The sequence below is a fragment of the Wyeomyia smithii genome, chromosome 3, assembly GCF_029784165.1.
Source record: "Wyeomyia smithii strain HCP4-BCI-WySm-NY-G18 chromosome 3, ASM2978416v1, whole genome shotgun sequence".
NCBI lineage: Eukaryota > Metazoa > Arthropoda > Insecta > Diptera > Culicidae > Wyeomyia > Wyeomyia smithii.
This window is the reverse complement of record NC_073696.1, coordinates 269,219,754-269,232,187: the sequence shown is the minus strand read 5'-3', so window position 1 is coordinate 269,232,187 and position 12,434 is coordinate 269,219,754. Positions and strand designations below refer to the sequence as shown.

At 36.8% G+C, this 12,434-nt stretch overlaps 1 protein-coding gene across 3 annotated transcripts in view; it reads left to right on the top strand.

Moving 5' to 3' along the window:
- Nucleotides 1–5,681: 5,681 nt before the first annotated feature.
- LOC129732510 (myotubularin-related protein 3) overlaps nt 5,682–12,434 on the top strand; it is a 73,978-nt gene continuing 67,225 nt past the window's right edge. Inside the window, exon 1 of one of the 3 annotated variants that reach the window (XM_055693449.1) lies at nt 5,682–5,839. The gene's annotated coding sequence lies outside the window, so the exon portion shown is untranslated. Of the gene's footprint in view, nt 5,874–11,819; nt 12,411–12,434 lie in introns of those variants that run through there. The other 2 variants (XM_055693451.1, XM_055693454.1) reach the window with 2 other exon arrangements.

Sequence of the window (12,434 nt, the reverse complement as noted above, 5' to 3'; positions counted from 1 at the left end):
TGTTTCAGCGATTTTAATTCTGGATATTACTGATAATCGATTAATTATTTCTAGGCTTCTCTGTAATTTTCATTTTTTTTTTTTTTTATTTTAAGGGGGGATTTGTTAGTAGCTTAAGTATTTATGATAAATATTAGTAAATAATGAGTATGTGTGTCCAATCACAAATGGTGACTTCTCAACACTGTTAGAAATTTGTAATTTTAATTGTTAGGATTTGTTTGCTTTCGCAATTAGGACTTATCATTCGTAGGGATTTAAACCTACTTGTCAGAAAAGGGGAAGTAAACTTACAACTAACTTAATTGCTATAAAGAGAGCTTATCGTAGCAATTGAGGATTGCAACGATTTTTGTCGAAAATTGTTAATAATTTTATTTGACATAGCTTCTAATGGTTCAACACCAGTAAGTCTATGTAATTCGAGTGTACCAAACCAAGGAGGACGCTTCGAAATCATTTTCAGAATTTTATTCTGAATCCTTTGGAGCGTTTTCTTCCTTGTTGAACAGCAACTTGACCAGATCGGTACAGCATAAAGCATTGCTGGTCTTAAAATTTGTTTGTAAATCAAAAGTTTGTTCTTTAAACAAAGTTTAGAATTCCTGTTAATGAGAGGATATAAACATCTCGTATATTTGATGCACTTGGCTTGTATACTCTCAATGTGCTCTTTGAAAATAAGTTTTTTATCATAAATTAGTCCCAAGTACTTAACCTTGTCGGACCAACTTAAAATAACCCCATTCATCTTGACAACGTGATTATTGTTTGGCTTGAGGAAAGAAGCCCTAGGCTTATGCGGAAAAATTATCATTTGAGTTTTAGAAGCATTGGGAGAGATTTTCCACTTTTGCAAGTAGGAAGAAAAAATATCTAAACTTTTCTGCAATCGACTGCATATGACACGAAGACTTTTTCCTTTTACGGAAATGCTTGTGTCATCGCAGAACAATGACTTTGTGCATCCTGGAGGCAAATCAGGAAGATCTGAAGTGAATATGTTGTACAGGACTGGACCCAAGACTGAACCTTGAGGCACACCTGCTCTGACAGGAAATCTATCAGATTTTGAATTCTGATAGACAACCTGCAGAGTTCGATCAGTAAGATAATTTTTTAAAATTTTGATTAGGAAAATTGGAAAATTAAAAGTTTGCAATTTCGCAATCAAACCTTTATGCCAAACACTGTCGAATGCTTTTTCTATGTCTAAAAGAGCAGCTCCAGTGGAATAACCTTCAGATTTGTTAGCTCGTATCATATAAGTAACTCTGAGCAATTGATGAGTTGTGGAATGCCCATGGCGAAATCCAAACTGTTCATTTGCAAAAATTGAAATTTCGTTGATGTGTGACATCATTCTGTTAAGAATAACTCTCTCAAACAGTTTACTTATTGAAGAAAGCAAACTGATTGGTCGATAACTTGAAACTTCAGCTGGGTTCTTATCCGGCTTTAAAATGGGAGTAATTTTTGCATTTTTCCATAATTTGGGAAAATATGCAATTTTGAAGCAGCAATTGAAAATTTTCACTAAAAAATCCATTGTGCTCTCAGGGAGATGTTTGATTAGTATATTAAAGATTCCATCGTCACCAGGTGCTTTCATATTTTTGAAATTTTTAATAATTGATTTAATCTCATTCAAGTTAGTTTCAATTATTTCTGCAGGTAAAAAATTCTGGGAAGAAATTAAATCAAATTGACGTGTGACTTCATTTTCAATTGGACTCACAAAATTCAAATTTGAGTTATGAACACTCTCAAACTGCTGAGCAAGTCTTTGAGCCTTTTGTTCATTGGATACAAGAAAACGTTCACCATCTTTTAAAACGGGAATAGGCTTTGAAGGTTTCTTAAGAATCTTCGACAGCTTCCAAAATGGTTTTGAATATGGTTTCAATTTTTCAACTTTAGTCTCAAAATTTTGATTTCTCAGAAGAGTAAATCTATGTTTAATCTCTTTCTGTAAATCTTTATAAATAGTTTTAAAAACAGGGTCACGAGAACGTTGATATTGACGTCTGCGGACATTTTTCAAACGAATTAGAAGTTGAAGATTTTCGTCAATTATTGATGAATCAAATTTCACTTGAGCCTTTGGAACAGAATAATTCCTGGCATCAACAATTGCACATTTTAATGCTTCCAAAGCGGAATCAATATTCACTTCGTTTTGCAAATCAAGCTCATTATTGAAATTTCTCTCAATATAATTTTTGTATCTTTCCCAATTAGCTTTGTTATAATTAAAAACAGAGCTCATAGGGTTTAAAACTGATTCATGTGATAAAGAAAAAGTTATTGGAAGATGGTCAGAATCAAAGTCAGCATGTGTGATCAAATCACTACATACATGACTTTGATCTGTCAGCACCAAATCAATTGTTGAAGGGTTTCTTACAGAAGAAAAGCATGTAGGACTATTCGGAGACAAAATAGAATAGTATCCTGAAGAACAATCATTGAATAAAATTTTGCCATTGGAATTACTTTGAGAATTATTCCATGAACGATGTTTAGCGTTAAAATCGCCGATTATGAAAAATTTCGAACGATTTCTGGTGAGTTTTTGTAAATCACCTTTAAAATAATTTTTGAGCTCGCGTGTGCATTGAAATGGTAAATATGCTGCGGCAATAAATAAAATCCCAAGTTCAGTTTGAACTTCAATTCCCAAAGTTTCAATAACTTTCGTCTCAAGATGGGGAAGAGCACGATGTTTGATTCGGCGATGAATAACAATTGCAACTCCACCGCCGGAACCCTGAATCCTATCATATCTATGAACCACGTAATTGGGATCATATTTTAATTTTATGTTAGGTTTCAAAAATGTTTCAGTAATAATTGCAATATGCACATTATTTACTGTTAAAAAATTAAAAAGCTCATTCTCATTGGCCTTCAATGAGCGAGCATTCCAATTTAATATTTTAATTGTTTTATTTAAAATCATTGCTAAATTTTAAATTAGAAACAATTTTAATAGTAAAATTTGTGCCTATTTGAATGGCTTCAAACATTGATTTTGCCTGCAACATGGCGTTCATAAGATCGAACATTGCCTGTTGCAAAAAAGAAAGTTTACCTGCCGTAATAGGCCCCAGGCAGTTGACATTAGAAAAAATATTTTCGGCAGCAATATTAGCTGGAGTAATAGGTGTACAATTATTTTCTAGCGTGTTTTGCTTACCCATATTAACGGTCATTTTCGAACTACCAACACTAGGCGGTATAATGTTCGAACTACCTGTAACCTGTGCATAAGTTAAACGGGTATGCAAAGGAGTAGGTAAACTATGCGTCACTGGTACGCTTGGAGAATTTTGTTTTGAAGTTGGTTTTATTTGAGAAATTGAATTTTGTTTACCTTGCCTTGCCTTAACAATTGCTAAACGGACTGGGCATTGATAAAAATTCGACATATGGTTGCCGTTACAATTCGCACAGCGAAAATTTTTACTCTCTTTCACAGGACATGTGTCCTTTGTGTGAGAAGAGTCTCCACAAATGAGGCATTTTTGGTCCATGTTACAGAACTTTGAACCATGGCCATAACGTTGGCAAATACGGCATTGGGTGATATGCTTTTCACCTCCGCCAAACTTTCGATATAATTCCCATTTTACACGCACGTTATATAAAGCATGTGCTTTTTCAAAAAATTTTAAGGTATTAACCTCACTGCGGTTAAAATGAATTAAATAATTTACAAGGGAAATTCCAGTTCGCTGACTGTTTTCGCCTCGTGATTTTTGTTTCATTAGAATTACTTGGGTAGGGGCTATGCCAAGTAATTCTGTTAAAGTAAGTTTGATCTCATCAACGGTTTGATCGTTGGTGAGACCTTTCAAGACAACCTTGAACGGCTTGGCGTTCTTGGTGTCATATGTAAAAAAATTTGTACATCTTGTCGGTTAAATACTGAACAAGACGATCTCGACCCTTTACTGAGTCGGCTAATAAGCGGCATTCACCTCTACGGCCAATTTGATAGGTAACTTTAACGTCAGAAACAAACGTTGAAAGTTCCTTTTTGAATATATTAAATTCAGAAGAAATAGTTACCACAATAGGTGGAACTTTCTCCTTTTTTAAAGATTTTATATTTTGTATAGTTTCATTATTGGTAACTTCCATTTCACCAGCTTCTTGCTCAGGCAAAATATCAAAAGGATTGTCACTACAGACACTCGATGTGTCAGAAAGAGATGCCTCTCTTTTCCTCCCCGCAGCGATGCGAGGTTTCTTTTTCCGTCCAGCCATTTCAGGTGATACGAAAAAAGTTAAAACAAATGTTAAATTCAAAAGTAGGTAGTCTTGAGAAAGACTGATGGGAAATAACTTTCAGGTAGTCTTTAAAAGACACACTGACAAAACACAAACTTTGAAGCTATAGGCAGTCAAAGACCAGTCCACAAGCAACCGAAAAAACGTCTGATCTGTAGGACAGTTCAAGACGCACTGTTGTAATTTTCATTGAAATCTACTAGTAGCTAAGATTGCATGAGTGGCAATAAATTTGATATCGGTTGCACACACACGAGGGGATAATTTGTCGAAAATACTACCGAATGCGGTTCAATTTGATTTTTCGTTTAAAGTCGGTAATTCTTATTAGGCATAAATTAACTTTTTGATAGATCCCACTTGATAAATTAAATCTGTGTACCATTACACCATGAGTAATCATGAGCATATCATGTAGGGATGCCATCTGGTCGAAGGTAGAAATCAGGACAATCTTTTTTCGGCTCAAATTTGATCTAAGGCTAAGACCTCCTAGCTTCTCACGAGGTACGATACTGGACTGACCTAACAAGCAGGTTGTCAAAGCTTCAAAACCCAACCTGGAAGAGACTGTTGATATTAATAGAATCACAGCGATAGTCCCGCAATCGTCATGTATACTAATAGTTATAGATTTGAAGAGGCAGATGAAGGAGTAGTATGATTGTAGAATGATTGTTAGAGAGGCACACTGTCGCAGTGGAAAAATATGACATCGGGTGGTTAAATTTTGTAGAAACCGCGGGGAATTCCAAATACATGCGACCGTTTCGCGGAACGTATTTTTTTAAAACGCGGGTCTGTCTCGTCATTTCCCAATTACTAGATGTTTGACGATTTCAAAACCTAGAAGATTTCTCTCGCTGAGATTGTATCCCGAAGTCGTGGAAGATACGCTACAAAATTGACTATTGCAAGAAAATCAAGAAAAATGCTAGAATATGAAAAATAAATGCGGACGCTCAAATATAATCACAAAATCAGGACATGTCCTGCTAAATTAGAACGGATAGTATCCTTGATATCATATCAAGCTTAAAACGTAGAAATTATCACTTGGAACCGAAGAAGAGACGAAACGTACAGATTATTTTCAGTGCATAAGCAGCGTAGAAATGTTACCACCTTTCGAATGTACCATTCATTACACCATCGTTCGTCACTCACCGTAACGCCCGTTATGTTGGCAACAATGCATTGTTTTCATTTTCATTTTCAGTCAGCTCATTCGGTGGTGTTCGGGGTGCAAATAAATACTCACCCACACCAGCGTACGTTTTGTGCAATTCATTGAATCCCTTGCCTTGCCGTCTTCTGTTGTGTAAATGACGCCTTGCGTTACGTTCGACGATGTTTCTTCCTCGTCGTATATATCCGCACACGTTTACACACCCATAACAGCAGCGTAGTAGGTTGTGTGGGAAGACTAGCAGCAGCTAACTAGCAGTACTTTGTGTGTTGCTGATCGACGTTTTCGTTCGCTCTGTTCGTCATTTGTCGCGCAGTTTTACGGGTGAAAATTGTACAAAGTCGGTTGAAAAAAGTAGGTTTTCTAGTGTTTTACCTTAAAGTTGCAGGTGATGATGTTGTGTTTATTGATTTTTGGTGGATTTCTAAACGTTTATCAGTGATGAGGTGGCAAAAATTCGCGTTATAAACGAGTGCATTATTAGTTCATTTATTTTTACTCGCCCATTCGATGATGGCTGGCTGCTCGCTGAAAATTTTCTATCTGTCATTCCAAACTCGAATGGCGAAAACGGAGAAGAAATACGCTTTTTTAATTACAGTGATAAGTGCGCTTGAAAGCGGTAAAAACGGTTCAATTATTTTGAAAAAGAATTAAGATTTCACCATTTTGCCAGAAGTCAATCATTCAAGGTGTAATTTTCTGCTTCGCCTATCGAAAAATGATGTAGCAAAGGGAAAATGAAAAAATAGTGCACATATTTTTGCACTGCAAACATCGGGAAATTATCAGTGCGTGAAGAACATCGGGGCACAGAAGCAAGCAGCCTTCGCCTGTCGGTGGTGAACACAGTGAAAACCGCCAGAGCACACAAGCTCTGGAGAGTGCAGAATAAAGAAGAAGCAAATTGCGAATCAAGCAGCAACAACAAAAGCAAATAAAGATTACCTACTTGCTGAATCGAAAACAACGAAAAAAAAAGAATATAAATACATTAAAAATCGCACACCACGAGAGAGAATTCAAAGTCGAAAACGAACAAGCAACTTTATAATAAACATTCGACCTTACGTACGACGGTGCACACACGAGAAGACTACAAGAACCAGCGATTGGGGATTGGTTGAATTGAAAGTCGCGCGGTAGACGACCGACAGTTCGCCGTCCGTCCCGTCCGACCATCCATCCGTCCGTTCGTTCTTTTGTTGGTTCCTTCATCCGTTCTGTGGCGTTTGTATGTGTTATGCGTCGGAGCGCCATCGGTTGGCATTGTGTGTCCATCTTTCGAAAGCGCCACCGTAAAGTATGATTCTAAGTAAATAAATCTTTATTTTTATCCAATATGCAAGTAATGCCGCTTGCGAAGAAGGTTGGGCGCTTACTTGGAATCGTGAGGTTGCTAAACTTCAATGTTCAAACCAGAGGTATTTTTTGTGGATCATTTCGGTTGTCCTGAAAATCTTATCTGTAGAATACGGATTGCCTAAACGCAGGATCACGTCTGGCTTTAATTTTTTTTTCTCACGTTTAATTTTTACAATTGGACGGATTTGACCCGATCTGTACTGGAAATGGGATATTTGTATTATGGAAAATGTCATTTACTGTGGTTCTACACGTTGCAATCCTAAAATTTCATCATAGAACTTTGATGTTACAGAGTATCATAATAATACATATAACCGCTGCCCGGCTTCCGACAACTTCAATCCGCAAAGCTTGGCACAAGCTGACCCGGATTAGCGTTCTTGAGAAAACGGTGGATCTGATTGAGGGTATATAGATTTCAACTTAGTCATCTCTTTCTCCAAGTGTTCCACTTTTTGATTTAATCCTGTAACTTGTTAATTCATTGCTGAAAATATAAAAAAAGAAACAAGTGTCTGCAACTGATGGTTAAAAAATGAAAATTTCCTATTAAGAAAGATTCCATTTCAGCAAAACGAGGTTGACTAATATCTTTTTATTTGGCTTCCTTTGAGTTGAACCTGAAAGAACATGATTAGAAATACTACAAGGTATACAGCCCTAGGGTTGCATGAAATGGTGACGTGGGACTAAACACTGTAATAAGGGTTTTTTTTTGTTACAAAGTATACAGAGTCCGCAGACAGAATCAATGTGATTGCTCGGTGACTTACGTATTTTTATTTTCAGTCTTCCCTGGAAATCTACGCTTATCGTTCTTGTTGAAGAAACACCAAGAATTTCTCGTAATGCGTCAAAGTCAGAATTAACTCTATATCCTCAAAAACCAAATCCAATAATACTTACGTTATCATAAAGAATGGTTTTGTCTTATTTAACTCTGATTAAATGAAATTAATATGGATTTTACTTTCGAAATAATATGAGAGCCCTTACAAAGGTGCAATAATTGGCAAACATAAGAAACAAACAACAAACAAAATTATCAACAAGTTCCAGCAAAAAATCGTAGCAATTAACAATTCCATTTTTGTTTTTTGCTTGACAATTTTTGCCATTTGCCTACAATTACATTCGCTTTATTACGAAGCTAATAAACGTTTATTATGGAAAAGTTTAAAATAATAATATATCATCTAACAATTTCGAAATGCAAACAAAGATTCGGAATGAATCTTAGTAAATAGACCAAAAATTTACAAGCATTCGCCGGCTCTTATTCTTCTATAAATTTGTATATTTGGGAATTGTATCTTCCGATACTATCCAGTCATGATTCTTTAGAGAATATCGAATATAAAATATAATACATACCATTGGAAAAATGTACAATTCTTGTTGAGTACTTTATGGTAATCATATTTATGAGATAAACTTCCAATTACCATCAGCAGCAGCATTTCAGTTTTTCCTCGATTGCACACGAATAGAAATATACGAACAGAAGTGTACCACTGCAATACGAATAGTACCGCTGCAGTACGAATAGAAGTGTACCGCTGAAATGTACGATTAGAAAAGTACCGCTGCAATCTTGGCGACGAGAGACCTGTGGTTCTCTACTCCACTGGTACTGTTGCTTCTACCAGCATGTTTTCTTTCAAGACATCAGTTCTTATTAAGTTTTGAATGCAGGTTTAGGAACTGTTCAAGAATGGGGATTTTTTTTTATACTTTTCGGAAAACTTTTACCTTCGAGACATCATATTAGTCTAAGCTCATGGAAGCAAAAATAAATTGACCTATTGGGACGGGGAGACTCTGTCAATTTTTATTTCGAAATTGATACAGGGAATATCACAGGGAACGGATGGTGTCCATTCACGTCGTCTGTGCTAGGAATGCTTGCATGTAATTGGTTCATTGTTCGCGTAAATTTGTCATTGAAACTTTTTATCAATTCTACCGCTTAGCAATGAAATTAGAGTGATAACTAGCATATCACAAAATTGTTATACATTTTATCTATCCAGCAACATTTTGGTTATTGTTATCCATCATGTGGTTATGCTGTTATTAACGTTTGAAATCTGACGCAACATTTGCCAGTTTCATTTCCAGTTTTACAGAATGCATCCCAGTATAGAAAACAAAGACGTAGTCCCACGTCAAAAACAAAACACTCTCACGCTCACTTCACTATTTTAGACCTATTCCCGATTCCACCTGAAGTGAGGTGACAAAAATTAGCTCCATGAATGAGGGAGTTTCCTTGCTCAAAAATTTATAAGTTCCAGGAAGTCTAGTGAGCTGAAATTGTGTATGGGGATTTTCCGAGAAGACGAAACTTTTGCGCCCTACCGTTAAACGAAATTCGAAGTTTAATGTTTCTCTTACGTTCCATTGGCTGCAACTAAAAAAATTTGTTAGTCCCAGAGAGTTGAAAGTGGGCAATTTTCGTGACGGTCTCGCTATTTTCGGTTTCACAATTTGTACCCCTGTATATGTTGCCGTAAGACGTAATTCTACGTCAAAAGCGCACTGATCGATGTGCTTAAGTTGACTCTGTTGAAGGAAAAATGAAAAGAAATTGTATTAATTAATTCATAATTGCTTCATGATCGCGTGCGATATCCGCTCTGACATAATAAATCTCATTTTATTCTGGTTTAGAGCTATCTTCTGAATAGGCCCGCCTTAATTTCAAGTTCCCACAGTTTGTTCCAGCTCCGTAATAAGGATGCACGAAAAATGATCTGTCGAACCGGTGGAAGAGTTGAATGACCCCTCAGATTAAAAGCTCTCTAAAAAAACCAAATCAAATCAAATCTGTCGAGCCGGACCGATAGAGCTCTTATAAAGGCAACAAAACAATATGTATCGTGCTGTGTTGCGGCTTGGAAGGAGACAATGTTCCCGTCCCCGTGTCGAATGGAAGCAGATTGTTGCGTGTTTGATATTGCCGATGGTAGACATGAGTTTGAAGGTCGAAATTCTGCTGTGATATCAAACCTTAACCGTCTTATTCAAGACGTTATATCCTTGTTAATAAAGTGTTGTGAATTTTCTAAATCGGACTCAGCACCGTGAGCAGAACGTGCCGAACTTTTCTGTTTGAAATCGGATTTGTTTCGTATATACCGCCGGTTATGCACAGTATCAACGAATCGTAATAAACATCACACTACTGTGCATTTGCAGCAACATCAAATCACAGTTGCCAAACATGTAGTAGCCTTGAAAAAGGCCGATTACTGCAATTGCAATTTTCATTCAATTTTAGCATAGATGCTCCATGGTCAGATCGCGTGCGATATCCGCTTCGACATAATAATTTTTTCGAACGTTGGAGAATGATATAACTGGAAATAGAGGTGTGACTTCTTTATTTCCAGTTATACCATTCTCCAACGTTCGAAAATTTTTATTTCGTATGTCGCAATACTAATGTACGAAAAATGAATTTTATTTTATTCTGGCTATTTTCTGAATAGCCCCGCCTTAATTTCAAGATCCCACAGTTTGTCTCAGTTTCGTAATATGGATGTACAAATATTGATTTCTTGTGGACATTCTGTCGAGCCGGACCGATAGAGCTCTCATAAAGGTAAAAAATAACGTGTATTGTGTCATGTTGCGGCTTGAAAGGAGAAAATGTTCCCGTTCCCGTGTCGAATGGATGTAGATTGTTGCGTGTTTTATATTATCGATGGTAGACATGAGTATGAAGGTTGAAATTCTGCTGTGATGTGCCATCCATCAAGTATAAATTACAACCGGCTCTTCTCAGGCCGGCAACACGTTTTTGAGGCAATGTTGAATTTTTCTTGCCTTGCAAATGCTGAAATTTGCGGTTCTACGTTTGTTACACATATTGTTGATTGCGACAAATTTTCTCGCGAAAAATTCTTGTAGAAGTGCGCGGTTACGTCCAATCGCGGTAACATTTTCTACCAAAAGTGCGGAAATTGAATTTGCGCACTTTTTGTAAAAGACACCAACATGATTGGTTATACCCGAGCACTTCTACGGCGTTTTTCATGCACCTTGCGAGATAAATTCTCCCGCAATCAACAAAAATTAAACAAAAACAAAAATGAAAAATCTTAACTACTTCAATCACATAATTGTAGAGCACCAAAAGATGCTATTATATTTCACAACAGTAACAACACTGGCAAGTTTGTTCAATTTTCATCATTTCGGATAACCATTCGCCGTTGATTCCAGTTCTCCCGTTTTCTCTAGTACTAAACTAAAATCCGTCTTTTCTTGGTATCGGTACAGTCATGGAATGAATTATACATGAAAGACGAAGCGGGCATTCCTAGTCAACTTAGTATATTCTGTCGACCTTGTTAGAAAAAAAAAAGCATTAAGCGACCAATCAGACGTCGACATTTGCGTTTCGACGAAGCTTGACAATTTTCAATACTGCAAAAGTTCAAACAATCAGATTACAATTTTCGGCTTTTAGACGTGTACTTAGATGGTTTTTCAATCGATTGCTGCAAAAATGACGGGAATCGCTTGGAAACTGACTGAGTTAAAAACGTTTGAAATTGGATAATTTTCGTGACGCTCTCGATGATTTCGGTTTTTGAAATTGGATCCCTGTATTGAAATTGTACCCTGCATATGTTGCCGTAAAACGTAAGTCTACGTCAAAACCTGAAGTACCGCAAGGTAGTAAAATGGAATCACATTAAATTTGACCTTATTTTAAAATATTAATTTGCTGCTTGTATATCGGAAAGCGATGATATTCTTCAGTGTTTAACTAGAATTACTATCATGTCTCATGTTTATTTTACCAAGCATTTATAGCTATGTGAATAATACAATTTTTTGACTGTTCAAATAAAAAACAACTTTTAGAAAAATTGAAGAGACCTCCGATAAACTTTTCAGATAACAGTAGATCGTTTTGAGGCTGATTCCAAAGCGTTTTGAACCAATTTGTGATAAGTTTAAATTTACCTCGGGATCATTCTGTGATCTGAATCATAATTTGGTTTGCCTTATTCACCGTTTTCGCAAAACCATTAACACAACAAACTGGATATAACGTATATTGAAGAAAAAAAAGGATGATTCAGAGGCAATGAAAATCGTTTGAAGGTTGCGCAAACGCACGCGACTTGACCTCCCCTTCTCGGAAAACGGTAAAGTCGCAATAATAATTCTACAAGCGCACACACTCACTTTTTCAGCTCGAATCAGTGGGAGGATACTCTCGCCTAGCATAGACAAAGAACAATCGTTGGCTCGATTCTAGTCGAGTGTATTTTATTCGCAGCGCCTGAAATCGCCAAAAACATCATACTTCCCAGTGGCGCCTGCAATGTACCCGCGCGTATACGTACGTAAATGCGGCTTTTGTGTTCCCTGTCGGCGTCGCGTTACCTTTATGCGGCCATTTGTCGTCGCCAGTTGACATCGACCGAATTCGGTCGACCGATCCGGTTGACGAAAGTCGAGTAGTGCCAGATGACGTTTAACGCTATTGTATATTCTAAAGGATAAAAGTGGCCACCGATCGGACAGGATTGCAGGGGTGTGTGCTGTCTTCTAGTGTGTG